Genomic DNA, 18,015 nt, shown 5'->3' with positions numbered 1-18,015 from the left:
ATTTGGCAACTCCTCAACATATGTCAGCTTGGTACCATGTACACAATGCACTATGACTATGATGTTGCAAATGCCCATATGTTTACCCATGAAGGAAAAAAGAAAACAAACCAGAGAATTAATAATACAGAAAAGTTTTACCACAATAATTTCCAGTGCTTCCAGGAAAGATTTAGTTTATAAAGAAAGCATGAGGTAGGCCAGATGCTGAGAAAGAAATATTTTACTGGGGCTGACAGAGGGATCTGTTGGCCAAGCCCTGATTAGACAAAAGAAGGTGGAGAGTCCCTTTCTGGGTCTTCCTTTTGCTACTGAAGGGCCACAGGAAAATATGGGAAATCGTGGCTGAATGAAACAAGAGTGTATACCATGTGTACTGCATGAGCATTGAAATATCACTGAGGTGCTTCAGGCTGGAGGTAATGTTTCCATTGGACCAGGAGATTAGAGCAGTGTGCTTCATAGACCACCTATAAGCAAACCCTGGGTTGTCGTAAGTGGAAAATTAACACCACTTACTATAATAAGTTGCAAACATTATAACATTCTTAAACCCTATCTCAGAAGGTCTAAAATAATCTCATCTACTGTTGATGACATTGTTATTTGTACTTTAGGAAATAGTGAATTGGATGCTGTTTAAGACAACTTTTTAAAAATAAATCCAAGTGTTTACTGGAATACTATTTCGTTATTTTTGGAAGGAGCAAATGGAGTCCAGACTTTAAAGCAATTTCTGAAAACTCAGCCTTTGGTAATTATCAGGCAAAACTCCCAACATAACAGTTATAAAATATGATAATAAGGGTGCTTCCTCCCAAAAATTAGCCTTTAATGGTATTCAACAGTTTAGTCAAATGTTTTATTATGTACATATTCTAAAACAATAGATATCTTTCTCCCTTAATTACATCTGCCAGCCCCGTCTGTTCCTTTTTCAAATCTTTAAAACTAAATTGGAATTAGGCAAAAATTACAATTTTAGTGCAAGTACAATTCCCTGTCAGTTCACATTACACACATTGTGCATTGGCTACTGGCTGTTGGTGTTGGAAAAACATTGGGAAGTGGGTGTTTGTGGTGAGTAATTTCACAGCAATACCTGCCAGAAGAGCTTTCTAATTTGGGGCTGCAGTCTGGGTCTCAGACTGTTCTCCGCACACTGTTTACCTTTGAAGAAACTTGAGAACAGTTTCCACCAAGACTAGCCACAGTGATTATCAGTAACGGAATAAAGCTGTGGTTCTGTGTACAGAATACGAAAATAATTGGTTCATTCATGGTGAGTGTATAAAAACTGGCTACCATAAAAAATGGCTCCTGGTGTGTAAAAGATTTATTTCCTTGTTTACCAAGAGTATTGCAAATGGATAAAAAGCCCTTTATCACTAACATACAGTGCTCCACAAACAGAATGAAAACAGTGTCTCTTCTACTGAGAATACAGTTGGCTGGGCAAACCTTGCCTTTATCAGACACCCATTATAAACACAAGCAAGATCTTGGTAATGGATTTTAGAAGTTTTAGTTTGTGGGCGTTTTGGTGCTGTTTGTGTTGTACTTTGAAACGGGCATTTTCACTGCATAGTTCTGCTTTGTAGACCAGGTTGGCCTTGAACTCACAGGGATTTCCCCCTCCCTGGCTCTGCCTCCCAAGTGCCGGGATTAATAAAGCATGTACAACACCCAGGAGGATGGAAATTTTTTAAAGCTATAAAAGGATAAAAGCATAAAAGATGGTAGTTTTTGTTTGAGTTTTTTGTTGTTGCTTTGTTTTTGTTTTTGCTTTTCTCCTCTTGGAGAGTAGTCAGCCTTTTTTAAAAATGTATTTATTTATTTGTTTATTTTACATCTTGACTGCAGTTTCCCCTCCCTTCTTCCCTTCCATTCCCTCCTCCTACCCGCATCACTTGTCAATCCACTCCTCCTTTGTTGAGAAAGGGACAGGCCTCCCACTGTTATCAATAACGTGTGGCAGATCAAGATGTGGTAGGACTAAGCACCTCCCCTTGTATTTAAGCTGAGTAATGAAATCCAGTATGAGGAATAGGCTCCCTGAGGAATAGGCTCCCAATAGCTAGCCAAAGCATTAGGGACATCACTGCTCCCATTGTTAGGATTCCCACACATAGATTAAGCTACACAACTGTCACATATATGTACAGGGCTTAGGTCAGTCCCATGCAGGCTCCCTTGTTGGTGGTTCAGACTCTGTGAGCTCCCATGAACCAAGTTAGTTGTTTCTGTGGGTTTTCCTGTGATGTCCTTGACCTACAATCCTTCCTCCCTTTCATCAGCAGGATTCTCCAAGCTCAGCCTAGACGCAAGCTGGTGTAGGTATCCTAATATCTAACAAAATAGAATTAGCAACCTTTTTATAGGCCATCTCAGCACCTGAGGATCTGATGTATCATGATCTTCTAACAAGACTGCACAGTACACAGATGAGATAAGATACATATTTTTACACAGCATTCCCCCAGTTTTCGTTTGTCTGAAAAAAAAAAGGTCTAGTTCTCTCTCACATTTGAAAAATTATCTTTTAGAATTTGGAATAGTAGATTGGTAGGATTTTATTTAATATTTTAAATATATTACTAGAGTAAAATACTACTCTATTTGCTTAGAAGGTTTCTAAAATCTGATGGGAATCTTATCATTACTTCTCTGTAGTGGGGATACATTCACTCACTACGCTTTTAGATTTGTATTTGATTCTGCTTTGTCTGTCTATCCTACTTTGCGATCTCTGAGCATCTTGCTTCTATGGGCTAATGTCTGACATTAACTTGAGAGTCATTGGTAAATATTGCTTCAAGCATTGCTTTTGTTGTTCCACAGCTCCTGTACACTGCTTTGATTTTTTTTCCTCTCTTGGTTTTCATTTGGAGAATTTCTACTCTCATATCTGTACACAAGAGATCCTTTCTGCAGTGACGTCTGGTGTTACTTATGAGCCTTTTTGATTTTTGTTATGTAGAGATTTTTATTTGCAGCATTTCCATTTGATTCTCTATGTGAGTTTCCATCTTTCTGACTATGTCATCTATCCTAGTTAGGGTTTCTCTTGCTGTGAAAAAAAACCATCATCAAAAAGGGTTTATTTCACCTTACAACTCTAAGGTCATGCTCCATCACTTAGGGAAGTCAGGGCAGGAACTCAAGACAGGAACCTAGAAGCAGGAGCTGATGCAGAGGCTGTGAGGAACACTACTTACTGGCTTGCTCCCCATGGCTTGGTCAGTCTGTTTTCCTATACACCCCGGGCTACCACCCACAATTGACTGGGCCTTCCCACATCAATCACTAATTTTAAAAATGAACCACACATTTGTCCACAGGCCAATTGGGGGTGGAAATTTTCTCGAGTTAGGTTCCCTCTTCCAAATGATTGTAGTTTGTGTCAAGTTGACATAAAACTAGCCAGCATATCATCCATTTGTTCTTTCATGATATGTTTGCTCTTCCATACAGTGATCAAAGGTTCAAAGATTTTCTGTTCTAAGTATTCCATCATTTCTTCTTTACTCAACTGAATTTTTCCTCAACCGTACAGCTTTTTAGCTTTATGAGGTGCCACTTGTCAATTGTTGACCTGAATTTCTGGGTAATAAAGTCCTATTTTGAAAGTCTGTTACCACACCTGTGTCTTGTAGAGTAATGCCTATGTTTTCTTCCTGCAGTTTTAGTGCTTTGGGTTTCAAACTGAAGTCTTTGTTCCATTTGGAGTTAATTTTTGTGCAGGGTGCTAGATACAATTTCATTTTCTGTGTGTAAACATCAAGTTGTCCAGTGCTATTTGTTGAAGATGCTTTATTTTCTCCTATGTTTGTTTTTAGCATCTTTGTAGAACATCAGACGGCTATAGCTATTACATTCAATCTTTGTAACATTTAAATCCTTTACTAGAGTAAAATATAGTTTGGGATTTCTATTTTCTTCCATTGGTTAACATTTCTGATTTTGTAACTGGTTTTCTTTACTATAATTCCACAATATATCTTGAAATTTGTAGTGGCAATGCTCCAGAATGATCCATTTTACTAATCGTTTTGGTCTTCTCTTGTTCCATATGAATTTTAGGATGTTTTTGCTATTTCTGTGAAGAATTTTGTTGTATTTTTATTGGTATTACATTGAATATGTGTGTGCCTGACCATAAATCACCCTGATTCCACCAAGGAGGGAATAACTCAGGATGGCTAATATATATAGACTCCCCTTTCTTGCTTTCATTCCCCGCAAAAACAAATTGATTTATTAAGGGCCGAGGTTATGGCCTTTGACTCTTCATTTTTTGAAAAAAGTTTGGCGTAACATAAAAAGACTATTTGATCCCTCCTACATGCTTACATTGGCGGGGTGGTATTGGTAATCCTTATTCTTTTTAAATGTCTCCTGCAGCATATTTGACAACAGCAACTAAGGCAACTTCGTGTGGGCATCCTTCTGGAAGTCCTTAGTAGGAAGTTATGCATGCCTGGTTATCTGAAATCCAAAGGCTACCACCTAGTCCCTCCACCCTGGCTGCTCTCTATGAATGGATATTCTTCAAGGGCTGGTAGTCAGTGATGGGTAGGAGCTCATTTGCAGGCCAGTCTAAAACAGGTACGTCCAGTTGCTGAGCCTCATGAGGCAAGGTCAACAGGCCTGAACAAAGAACTCTGGCTCCCGCTGAAAGGTTTCAATTGTCCCTAGTCAAGGATTGGAACACCTGGATGCTGGGAGGGGAACATAAAGTTCTCCCCATTGCTAAATAAGCAAGTCTGCTATTTCCCTTTCACTTGACTCCCAGTGTCTGTGTCCTTGAGTTTGTGCCTTCTCACCCCCTCCCCCAAGGCAGCAGTTAGGATCCAGCAACAAATATGTAAACTTGTGGTAAGATTGTCATTTTCACAATACTGATTCATGAAATTTCCTGATTTCTTCCTGTGTCTCTTTCCTTTCCTTAGAGATTTCGAGTTTTCATTATAAAAGCTTTTCACCTAATTGGTTAGGTTTAGTCCAAGGTATTTTGTGATCTGTGAGGCTATTGTAGATGGGAGTGTGTCCATTATCTCTCCCATGTGTTAGAAAGACTGCTGACTTTTTAGTTGATTTTGTATTCTGCCACTTTGCTAAAATTGTTGACAATTATTTCTGCATTAGAGAGCTAAGTAAGAAAACTGTTTCAGGATAGACTGTAGAACTCTGAGATGAGCAAGTCTATATCCAGAAGCAGAGCAAGTGTGTCTCCTGTTGGGTCACTGTATAGGCAAAGCCCTTGAACTCTAGCTGAGAAAATCTGGAGCTACATCTGAAGCCATTTGAGAATCCTCGTGTGACATCAAGTTTGACAGGCCTAATGCTTAATGCATGGGAAACAGGAGAAGGAAACCTTCTGGATTCAACTGCAAATTATACTCATGGCAGAAGCAAGGTCACACAGGCTCATATCTGAGTCCACAAGGTGATGGATTTGTTTCTGGGTCTGTGGTTAGAGCCATAGTTGGTAACCGTGTTGTCTGGTTTAAATCAGCATGGTGGCATTTGGTCTGGAGCTCCTCTGGGACTTTGCTATATTCTACATGGTTCCTAAACTTCTTAGAAGGGCACCATGATCTATGATTACTATAAAAGTATTACACTTCGATGGAAATGAATGGAAGACCTTATGCCCCGTCTTGCTGGCCAATCTTGAACTGAATTTTGAAGGAAGAATGGTAATTTTTAGAAATTAAAAATTAATAGGATGGGGTATTTCAGATAGCTGCAAAAAATGTGCAGAGGCTCAGAAGTATACACTAAGCTGTAAAGTTCAACCACATAATATTTTAAGAGTAAGAACATTTTGTTCAGCTCTATCTCCCAGATGATGTTCAACACACGGAGTTAATAAATATAAAATATCTTCTGTTTCGTAATCTCCAGAAGAAAAATTCCTGTCAGTGATGATAAACTTTCTATATAATTTCTTTCTCTTAAATTTCCTCTACCACTATTCATTTACTCACCTGTCAGTGGTTGGCTGGAAGAAGAAATAGAGATGGATGAGGGGACCATGTGATATGTTACTTTGGTGACCTGTGAATTCATTCCAATTAACTAGCCAAGCAGCATTCTCCCAGTCAAACCAGAGAAGTAGAGCATCTCTATTGCGAATAGGGATGAAGTCTAATCAAAATAACATCAGGTCTATTAAGAGTTTGGAGGGAAGTCAATTCTTTAGATGATTGGATCCAGGAATCCTAATCATCTTTACACAGAACCAATTGCTATATGTCATGTAGTATATAACACTCTGAGAATTCTTGCAACTCTATCCAATCTTTCTATCTCTCCCTTCCAGAGAAGGAATATTTAGCCAGGAGGAACGCACAAGGCTATGGAGTAGTAGCTTAGAAAACTATCGTCTGGAGACACAATACAATATATAGATGTTAATCTGGCTGTTTTTTTTAATTAGCCTACACTGAATTTGGTCTTCCTTTAACTGATTCTATAAGCTAGACCATTAGCATCAGTTTATTATCAAATAATTAGGATTGTGACTTTAGTCACACCACTAAATGTCTTGAAGAAGAGTGATGATTTCAGCTACCGTCTAATCTATATGCTTTGTACACATAGATTTCCAATTGAAACCTCTGTTCCAAGCTCCCTTTGTTTAATCTCTGACTACCAAATGGACTTAGACAGGAATGGCTTGAATTCAGTTCATTCAAAATGTAATTATTTCTCAGTGGACACCTGTCACTCTGCCATTATGGATTGTTTCCTTCTGCACAATCTTCCTTCCAACCTGACCTGAGGGAGAGTCTAGATAACCCCTTCATGCTTGTATGTGGTGGGCCAAGTCTCCACTTAGACCTCCCTTATCTCTGCACTCCATTTCCCAGCATATGAATTCAATTCTTGATTTTATTTCATCTGGATTCCTGAAGATAACTTGTAAGTAGATTTGTGGCTTTTAATATCATTCATTTACAACTCTTTCTTCAATGAAGATACATGGATCTTTTAAAAATGAGTGACAGGTCAAGGAACTTTACTGCTTTAGAACTTTAAACAACTTCTCTCTTCTAATATAAAATACCAGTCCCATAATATGGAATGCATGCATTTAGTCTTTTAGTAGCCTAGTCCTGTCTCATCTCTAGTTTCATATACTCTTCTCATGCTCATGCATTCCCTTCCTTTGCAACTGTCATTATAAGTATATTATGCTAATGTTATATAACAGCTTTTTCCAAACTTTACCAATGATGCATATCACTTGGGGTTCTTGCTAAAAGTACAAAGTCTGATCATCATCCAGACTTATTGAATCATAATCTTCAGGGAATTGTCTAGAAAGCTGTAATTTTTCTGAGTTCCATGGGTGTGTGACTTATCATCTGAGAAAATTGGGGAAACGAATGTTGTGTTTACACTTTCATTTAATCCTCATAAGTTTAATTAAATAAGAGCTGTGCTGGGTATCACTTATGGAGGTCAATATAGAAAGGCAGATCACTTATTTGTCCAAATATAATTATGGTGTCACTATAGGATTGAAAGCCAAGCATCCAGCTTCTAACACAGTGACAGTTAGCTCATCTTGTGGGAAGATAGCACCTGCCTTGGTCTCCATGCCTCTTCTGTTGTTTCACTTGGAGAGCTATTTTCCCATCTTTCCTTGGAAAACTACTCTTAGCCTCTTAACTCAGACAGAAACTTCTTTAGCCCCTACTGTCTAGCTTGGTTGCCTTCGTGTGAACAATTGTTGACCTGGCACATCAATATCCGAATTCTTCTCTGCTCCCCTAAGAGTCTATCAGGAGACATGTTCTCCAAGTACCTATGAAACTTTCTCTAACAAAATGCCAGTTATATTAGATACGGGATAAATATCTACCAAATACATAAAAAGTATAATGCTTTTCCTTAGAAATCACTTGGACTTTACAGCGTATGATCTAGAGTCACTCCAACAACAAAGTATTTTGAGGTAATGAATGTTGCTTCATTAAAGATAGACCATGTGTCTATCAAATTGACCTGCCTTCATTCCTGAAACATTCTGGAAGAGGAAGAAGCCATCCCATTCCTTTCTATAGTTCAAGTAATCATAGATGCACCCTGACATAGAATAAAGATACTGTAGATCCAAACTCTCAGGGACATAGATATACTATGGAAATTGAAGTGGGAAATAAAAGACATAACATGGATGAAAATACTCCCATGTCATCGTAAAGCAGGAGGCAGAATTCTGCAGTGTTGGCAATTATTCAATAAAGGACATTCAGAAATACAAACAAACCAACAAACAGATTGTACCAAAAAGAAAAGGAAGGAGAGTTACAAATCAGAAAGTTTGTGAGAGGCTACCTGGAAACAACAGAAGAAAACACAGACACAGAAAACAAGTAAATCAAGCCAAACATGGCTTCAGCCAAAGGCCTCCAAACAGGAGGAGAGAAAGCAGAAGCCTCATTGAAAATTTAAACCATGTAGTCCCAGCCTAAACACACACCGTTGTCTAGCTCTCACAATAAGCCACAAGTTTCAAATCCATCTGTGAGTCTGGGTCAAACTCCCCCAAGGGGACAAGTGCAGACAAGAATCTACTTTGTCAATCTGTATGACGAGAAGGACGGTGTCTGGGAACCATTTTAAGAGGAAATCTGTTTTTTAAAACTGAGCTACCCTGAGGAACAACCACAAGCCTTGAGAGGCACTGGTGAAGAGTTGGAAGGCAGCAAGCTGGAAAGCTAAAAACCACAGGAGGCAGGAGTCTCCAGGACTGTGAAGCACTCAGAGAAAAACAGCCTCATCAACTGATAATCACCCAGGACTTTGAAAGTGCTGAGTCTGAGGTTAGCAACTGGGTCAACCTCAGCAACCACTATTTGCAGTCACTGTTTCAGAGTCCCAGGATGCTGATGCTCCAGGGGAATATTTGACATCCACAGCTGTAGTGGTCAGAAAGTCTGATCAATACTTAGAGGGGCTGGGAAGTATGGTAGTGTAAGGATGTCTTGAGACACACCTTCAGTCTGGCCTGCCTCCAATGGAGCCCCAGGGAGCAGCACATTGTGATGAAGCCTTAAAAGAGTAGAAAAACCTTTCCAGTCCATAGTCTGAAAGCTAAGAATGGCCAGCAGTGACCTCTACTTACAAAGAAGGGAAGCTACTAAGGAAAATACAACTCTGGTAAACATCTAACATTTGTTCAATTTAGGCTCAATATCTTTGGGGTGACGAGATTCCACAAAACAGCTGACCACTCTTCTGTTCCAACCTGTAATCTCCTGTCCCAAGATTTCCAAGTACATCTAGAAAAAACATGGTCCAACAACTCATCTTTTATTCTTCTGTTATTTTTTTCCATTTTTCCCTTTTATCTCATACCCCTTGAATGTTATGTACTTTTAACAATGTCTTTACACTTCATATTCAATTTTTTCTTTTTTATTCACCTTTATGTATTCCTCTAATTTTGTGGGCAATATTTTCATTACCAGGCAATTTTCTTCTTTTGCTTTATTTTTTCTCTCCCTTTTTGTCCCATGTGTTTTCCCCTTTTCCTGGATATTATTTTCAGTAATATTTTAACATTATCGTATTGTGTTATTTTTCAATTAAAAATAAAAAATTCTTGTTTGTGAGAGAAAAAAAAAGATGACAGAATAGAGACAAATATCTCTCCTCTATATCACCAAGAAACTGAAAGTAAACATTGATCTCTAAATCCAAACAGGGAGAGAAGCATGGAAAGGCAAAAGGTGGTCATCAACAGACTGTGGGAAATTAAAGAATGTAAAATTCCGAATACTATATTTGAAATAAAAACAACAGACTATCCCAGGTCACTGATCAAAGTCAGAGAATACTGAAAAAATCCCTCCTCTAGTGTTCTGAGTTTTCAAACCAAAGAGAAAAGGAAACTCCAGAAACAAAGATAGTGAAAAAGATAAGTAATAGTAGTTAATTAAACTAAAATTAATCTTGGAAAATCCAGAAGAGCCACAAAGTAGATGGCTTCCAGGAAATTACCCAGTGGCAGCCATCTTGTGTTTTTGCCTAAACTACTGTGGTTAGAAGGAAGAAAACCCAAGAGAAACTGCTTAGAAGAGGGTTGGGAGGAGATGAACTCCACAACCACATTTCAAAGGCCAAAGCTCATCTTCTACCCACAAAAACATAATACCAAGAGAACTACAGAACTGTATGAACCTTTCTGTAGACGGACCTGAACTAGAACTTCATGGAGGGGTTTTTGTTGCTTTGTTTCTCGACTGAGAGTTTCTTTGCATAACAGTCCTGGAACTAGCGCTCTGTAGACCAGGCTGGCCTCGAACTCACAGAGATCTGTCAAGCCTCTGCCTCCCCAGCGCTGGGATTAAAGGCGGCGCCACCAATGCCTGTAGGACTTCATGGAACAAACTGACTGAAGGCCATGGGCAAACAGGAAACCAGAGCTCAGATACACTGAGTGTACCCAGAAACCCCTGTAATGGCCTTGAACATTAACCTTCATGTGGAAGAAAAGCGACCATCCCATCAGGCACACGAGGGAACAAAACAGTGATACTCCAAAGTATCTAGTTCCCTAGGATGCTAATAAACTCCTTAGATGTTCTGACTCCTGCCAATGCCTAAGGGGAACTCAGCCTCACCAACAGCCTGTTGGAACTCCACAGAAACTCTACACATCTAAAGATCTGTCTAATGGATTTTTGTCTGTAATGGCTACTCTTGGTTGTCAACTTGATTGTATCTGGAATGAACTATAATCTAGAAATGGAAAGCATACTTGTGATCCAGATCTTGTAGCAAGAAGACAACAAACCTTTGATCCAGCTCTTAAAGCAGAAGACACACCTTTAATCTGGGCCACACCTTCTATTGGAAGCCTATGAAAGAACAAAGGACAACACAGAGAGAGAGATAGAGTTATTCATTCTGTAAAGTCTGTGATTCTAGAGAACCCTGACTAATACAATCTGGAAACACAAACAAAAGATCAGCACAGTTTGCTCTATAAGAGGGGAGGAATCCAACAAGAATCCCAGCAAGGAAGAAATAGAGACTGACACAGTAATACCTTTTATTTTTCCTTGTGTTACTTTAACTTTTGTTTTTTTAATGTGCTCAAAAACAAAAATCCCATGCTTTCAATTTGCATTGCTTATTTGGACTTTAAAGATTTTTCTCTCAGTTTTCGCACCCTTTCTATTCTGTTCTGTCCACTACTTTCCTTAGCTACAACCACAAAATTTAGGTTTTTATTTCTACCTCACTTTCTCTTTGTCTCATGCCCCTTTCTTGCAGCTACTTCTTTGTTTTAATTTTTATTTAAATTAGATCAAGCTTGCCTCACATGTCAATCCCAGCTCCCTCTCACTCCCTTGCAGCTACTTAACTATGCATTCTATAACATAAGTGATCTTTTTATATTTATTTTAATTTTTAAGAATGTTATATGAGAACTACATACACATCATTTCTACCCTAAATCTTACTAAATGCCAAAGGACAAAATATTGTAACTATAGTTCTTGCTTGATAACTGTTATGTTATATATAATTTGACTATGTTAAAGTTAAAACCTTTCTTTTTATTTAGACAGAAAAGAGGAGATGATGGGAGATGTCATTCTGTAAATCTGTCTCTCTTATTGGTTGTTGAATAAAGCACTGTTGGCCAATAGGGAAACAAGATAGATGGAACTAGGAGTCTAGGAGGATTCTGGGAAATGTAGTGAAGAGGTTGGTCGTCATGTGACTCCTGGGAGGAATGGACGTGGCAGGAATGTGTCCTAGCAGTGATAAGTTCTTGTAAAATATGTATGAGCAATTGTGGGTTAATAATCAAGTCAGACCTAGCCGATAAGAAACCAAGCAAAAGGCCAACAGTTTCATAATTAATATAGTGTCTTGTGTGTTATTTGGGGGTTCAGGCAGCTTGGCAGGGCCTAGGCGGCTAGCCAGAAGAATACACATTACATCTGGGTGGTGGAATAGCTTAGGTATAAAGGTGATGAAAAACTTGCAATAACAAAGTCAAAGACACCCAGAGCAGTAGGTCTCACTAGTGAGTAAGGTGTGTTGCCCAGTGCCATATTCTGCACTCAATAAATAAACATTTGCCAAAAGAAACTATCTAATACTGTATGGTATTCATGCACCCTGTAACCTCTTTTCTGACCACCCAGAGGCCCAAGCTAGTAAGACTTGAAAAAGAAAATATGTTTTACAGCTAGTCCTAAAGCTGCTCCTTCAAACACTCATCACTTAGCAAAGCCACAATGCAGCACATGCCTGTAGATTCCACCAAACCAGTAATCAGAACCAGAGCTGGAGAGAGCATCATTATGCATGGTCCATCAAGGACACTGTTGGGAAGAATGAACCATTCTGTGAATGTGTCTTAAGGTTTCTATTGCTGTGATAAGGCACCAGGATCAAAAGTAACTGAAGGGGAAGGGGTTTGTTTCAGCTTGCAACTCTCAGGCTGCTCTATCACTGAGGGAGGTTTGGGGCAGTACCTCAAGGCAGGAATCTAGAGGCAGGAACTGAAACAGAAGCCATAGATGAGCACTATCACTGGCTTATTCCTCATGGTTTCTCAAGATGCTTTCTTATAAGGTTCAGGGGTGGCACCTGCACTGGGGTGATACCACCTTCCTGTGGGCTAGGGCTACCCACATCAAGCATCAATCGAGAAAATGTTCTACAGACTTGCCTACAGGCAATAGGATGAAGGAATTTTCACAACCGAGGTTATTCCTTGCAAATAACTCTAGCTTGTGTCAAACAGCCAAAAATACTATCACATAAGGCAAAATATGAAAATATTGTTTCTGACCTCAAAGATGGAGAAAGATACTAAGAACCAAGGAGTATAAGCAGTACCTGAAAAAGGCAAGGAATACAGCTGCTGTGATCCTAAAGAAGGAAATTGTGTTCTGTTGATGCCTTGATGTGGGATCCATTAGACTTATTTCAAACTTTTGATAGCCAGATATGTATGATAATATATTTGTGTTGATTAAAGTCATTAAACTTACTTGTCACAATAGCAGTAGGAAAATAATATACCCCTTCATTTGGACCTGGCCTAACTGAAAAGGTCTTAAAGGCTTTAGAGAGCACTACCATAGATGCCTTGACTCACATCACAAGCTTAGTACTGTGTCCTCTTCCCAAAGAGGTCCATAAAGAGATTCCTAGGTACCCAGAAACCAACAGGGAACAGGGCCAACCCAAGACTCTGGTCCAATTTGTTCTTCTCTTCCTCTATTCCTGCTTCCCCAGCTATTCAATAAACCCAGTAGGGCACTGCAGGAGTATCATCTCCCTACCATTCCCTGTGCATCCACCTTGACTCACCCCAAGTCAAAAATGTTTCCTGCATTTTTAATGAAAAGTCATTATCTCATCCCATGCGAAGCTCAACTCATTCAAACAGGGCCTGGGGAAATGTCTCAGTTGGTTAAGTATTTGCTGTGCAAACATAAGGACATGAGTTAGGTCCCCAGCATTTGCTTGAAAGTTGTACACAGTGCTAAGTGCCTGTAATCTTACAACTAGCAGAGAAGATACAGGATTTGGGGTTTTCTGGCCAACCAGTTTAACAAAATCATTGATTTCCAGGTTCAGTGAGAAACCATGTCTCAGAAAGTAAGGTGAAGAGTTAGAGAAACAGATCAAGAGTTAAAAGCTTCCAATACTCTTGCAGAGGACTAGAGTTTGATTCTAGTACCTACATCAGGAAAGTAGCCAACTCCAACACCAGCCCCAGGGAGATTCAATATTTCTGGCTTCCATGGACACCTACATTCATATACACCAAGATATATGGGAACATATATAACTAAAAAATAAAGTAAATCTTTTTTAAAAAGTGATGTAGAGAACAATTCAAGAAGTCATATATATTGACCTCTGGCATCCACAGTCATATACAAGCATATGTACATGCAGATCACAAATACCCAAAGAAACTAAGGAATAACAGTTCCAAGGGAGATAAATAACATTCCAGAACAAATTAAACTTGCCTGTGTCAATTCTTAAACCACAGGTTCAAGGAAGAGACTTCTTAAATAATTGGAGGGTGAGATCTTTCCTTGGATGGATCTCCTCATCAGAATGTGCTGCCAAGAAAGAACCCCATAAACTCCATCTCTCTCTCTCTATATAATATCGTTGAAACTCCAACATTTCTTCAAAATCCATCTAACTTTACCTATCTATAGAAAGGAGATTGGGCTCAGTGTTTTTTCTAAAGGGCCATCTACTCTACAGTGATCTGTGCCTTACACGCTCATGTCTAAGAGGAGGCTTTAAGGAAAATGGATTTAAGCTGGTTCCTACCCTTTCTCTCACAGCAGTGAGACCTTCTGCACTGGAATTCTTTCTATAGATTTTTTTGGAGCTGTTAGAGTTTACAAGTCTGATTTGGCCAGTAAAGCCAAGATTGTTTTGACATCATAGAGCAAGGCATGAAACTCTTCCCACTGCCAAGATCGAATTCTCTTTAATCGGTTCCATTTTGTGAACTTACAGTAGCACTTACTTTACTCAGCGTCCCTTCTACTCTTTTGTTCTGTTATTGTCCATTTGTATCACCTCTTCATTTACCATTTATACTGCTTCACTGCTCCATTTTTCTTGTCATAACTCTATTTCACTTATTGTCTCATGTTTTTATTTTAATTGCTTTAGAGTTTCTCTTTAGCCAAGTTTTGTGGCTGTTGCTGTTGTTATTCTGCTAATCTAAGTTACACAATGGAAAATCATAAAGAAGGAGTCCACAGACAAACTTCAGAATCCAAGCAATGGACTGAAAAGATCTATTTTCCCCCTGAATAATTTTCAAGCATAATTACTAATGGTATGGCCAGGTTCATTGCTCAGTGATAGAGTGCAAATGTGGCACTAGATTTGTTCCATAGCAACTGGTCTTGGAGCTAAAACAAGACCAAAAATAGTCTCTCTTAGAATTATGGGGCTTAGGCTCTGGGAACAGAAGCATCAATTCACAGTTAAGATAAAGAGAACATCAGGTAAGAGCTCCTGTCATAGTTTTTTACCTATAAGATACAACTTTGAAGCAAATGGAGAATTTTTTATTAAATTTTAAAAATAGGATCATGGGGAAAAGATATGTAGAAACAGACAGTGACACAGGACTAGACCTTTATACTATACTCCAGTAACACTTTGCCCAGCTCTTTTTATATATAAATATTCTAAGTTAACAACAATTTTAAAAATAGCTCTAAGAATTCATGTGCACAGACCTATTGTAACTTAAGAAATGGGTTTTAAAGCAGCTTTTTTATCCTGGTTCCATTAGAAGCAGTTGAAATATTGGATTTGCACCTGTAAAGACACATCTTGCCATTCTAATTAGGAAGTAGTGTCTTCAAGCATCATTAATTTCTAGTTTTTATAAAAGAAGTTCATTTCCTGAATGGAATAAATTTCGATATCTGTTTGGGGGAGCTGAGGGTTCTCACCCTTGACTGCAAGCATGAAGCAGAGGAAGAGTACTGGAAGGGTTTTCAATTCTCAAAGCCCACCTCCAGGGACATGCTTCCTCCAGGAAGAACTCACCTGCTAAGTCTGGCCAAACACCCCACAAGTGCCTGAGCTTATAGGGGACAGTCTCATCCAAATCCCACAGAACTTAATGTTTGGAAATCTTAGGAAGTAGCTTCTACTCAAACTTTGGTGAGCAGGGCCCTAGAAAGAATCCCAGAGGTTCAAGAAGTGATTTGTGACTTAAAGAACTGTTTTTAGCTTAAAATGGTAAGAAGAAAACTCTAAAACAGGCATTGAACACTATGCTAAGAGTTAGCTTCCAAACCTCAGGGTAACTCTGCTACCTCCCTGTACAAGAGCTGAGGAATTTGTGATGGGAGAAGATACGGTCACTTGCCTAGGGTAATATGATTGATGAGTGGTAAATCGGAACTGTAACTCTGGATCTTCAGACTGCAGATCCAACACTATATTTTCTTTGTACCTAGGGCAGTCTCTGTAGGAAGAATTTCCCAAGCTCCCACCACCTTCTTTCTGGTGAATGTGACTAATGAAGGCGTTATTGGATGACTATAAACCAATGCCTCAGAAAACCAGACTTTCTCCTTCCTGCTCTGCCTTGAACATCTCAGCTAGAATGTCTTTTTCTGTGGCCCAGGTTACCAAAGTCAGGCCTTCCAGTGTGCTGTTCTCTGTCTCTCAGTTCCTGAGCTCAAATATTATTTCTTTCCTTGGTCTCTTATAGCCTAGGGAGAATAATGATCTCTAGCACCTATAAATCCCTGGTTTGCCTGATTGCCCTCCAAGATTTCACAGTTCTTCTATCCCTTGGGTTAAATTACCCATGTTAAATTCCCATGCCTTAAGTTTATTTTGTATGTGAATTGGTCGATACCGGTATAGTTATCCCTGGACCAGTCAGGCAGATGCTAGTATAATGTTCTCCTTCCTGTCTTTGCCAGTATGAACAAAATATCCCAGACATGAAATGAACCTTACACTGAGCCTTTTGTAAGGCCAATTGACTACTAGAACTAAATGATGATGGAGGCTGGGATGTTACAGGTCCAGATCCTAGTTACAATTTAGCCTGGGCTCTCTTTAACCTCCTTAGTAGCCATTGTTTGCCCAACTCTGTGTCTGACCTAGCATCCTTGTGACTGTCAGATGAAACCTTTTGAGATGTATTAATTTCATGGATCAGGACTTCAACCAAGCAAAAATGTAGTCAAATGGCCCGTGCGGCCTATAACAGGTTCCCCCATTTTACTGTAATCTAGCTACCTGGTATTCTATTAATGCATTCAAAATGTGTGTTTTTCTGTTAGCTATGAAACTTAATCAAACCATGATCATGTGGAGTTTGAGGTAAATTAAATGTGCATTCCTGAGCAGTGAACATTCATATTTGGCTGTACATTATCTCTTTCCATCCAAGGTGAGGGTGTTTTGGGGTTGGACAACAACATATGGGCAAGAAGGCAGACTGACAAGCATCCTCTGTTCCAGACACAAGCTGTGCATAGACAAAGGGAAGCTAGACAACAGAAGGACCCCTCAGCCAGTGATGAAGATGCTGTGGAGAAAACATACTGAGTTTGCTTCAGCTGCCTTGACCTTCACCAGTTCAGAAAGGCAAACACCCAAGGCTGTTCTGTCTAGCTTTCCCAAGGCTAACACAAGCTAGCTCAATGTTCCAGCTAGCTGAGCTAGACAAGTCATTCTTTGTCAAATGCAAATCTGTTGCCTTTTTACAGACAAAGGAAAGAGCCAAGCAAAACCTGTGAATGATTAGTCAGCCTATATATCTCAAGTTTGAGGCTGCATTTGCAAATAAATGTGTGAGTTTATAGTTCATTAGGTTGACCTACATTACGTTTCCTAAATGGTCCTTTACTTGAAAAGTAAATGGACACTAGTGTCCAGTAATCCTCAGAATAAATAATGAACATGACCCACTATGGAAAAATCAGCCAGAGAAACAACTCCACCTCCAGAGAGAGAGGCTAGCTAGTTTCAGGCCGGTCTGAATGTGTTTACTGCCTGTTTATGTTCAAAAGTCCATAGCACCAGCATTACGTGCATTTGCATTTCCAAGATTCCCTTGCATGTTTTATTTATAGTAGCCTATGATAAATTATTATGACAGAGACATATTCTAAATTACAAACCATAGCATTACATTTATGGCATTCCAAAAGTACATGTTTATAATTTATAATAAATTGCTTGAATGAAAGAAAATCCTACCAAGGAAAAAACAGCTCTTCAAAGGACAGACAGCAGAGAAAGATGGAGAAATGGAAGATAATGAGTAAGTTATTGTGACATTTACAGGAAAATGTAGTGGAATGAGGGGTGATCCTATAGCTACTTAATATAAGGAATGGTAGAACCCATTGTGCGGGCAGTCCCTGGGTAAGAAAATAAAAATGACTGAAGCTGTGTGTCACTAGAAAAAACGAGATTAAGATGCATTTTTTTGCATAGACTGGG

The sequence above is a fragment of the Mesocricetus auratus genome, unplaced genomic scaffold (genome assembly GCF_017639785.1).
Source record: "Mesocricetus auratus isolate SY011 unplaced genomic scaffold, BCM_Maur_2.0 Super-Scaffold_100004, whole genome shotgun sequence".
Lineage (NCBI taxonomy): Eukaryota > Metazoa > Chordata > Mammalia > Rodentia > Cricetidae > Mesocricetus > Mesocricetus auratus.
The sequence above is the reverse complement of the archived record's forward strand: the minus strand, read 5'-3'. Positions refer to the sequence as shown.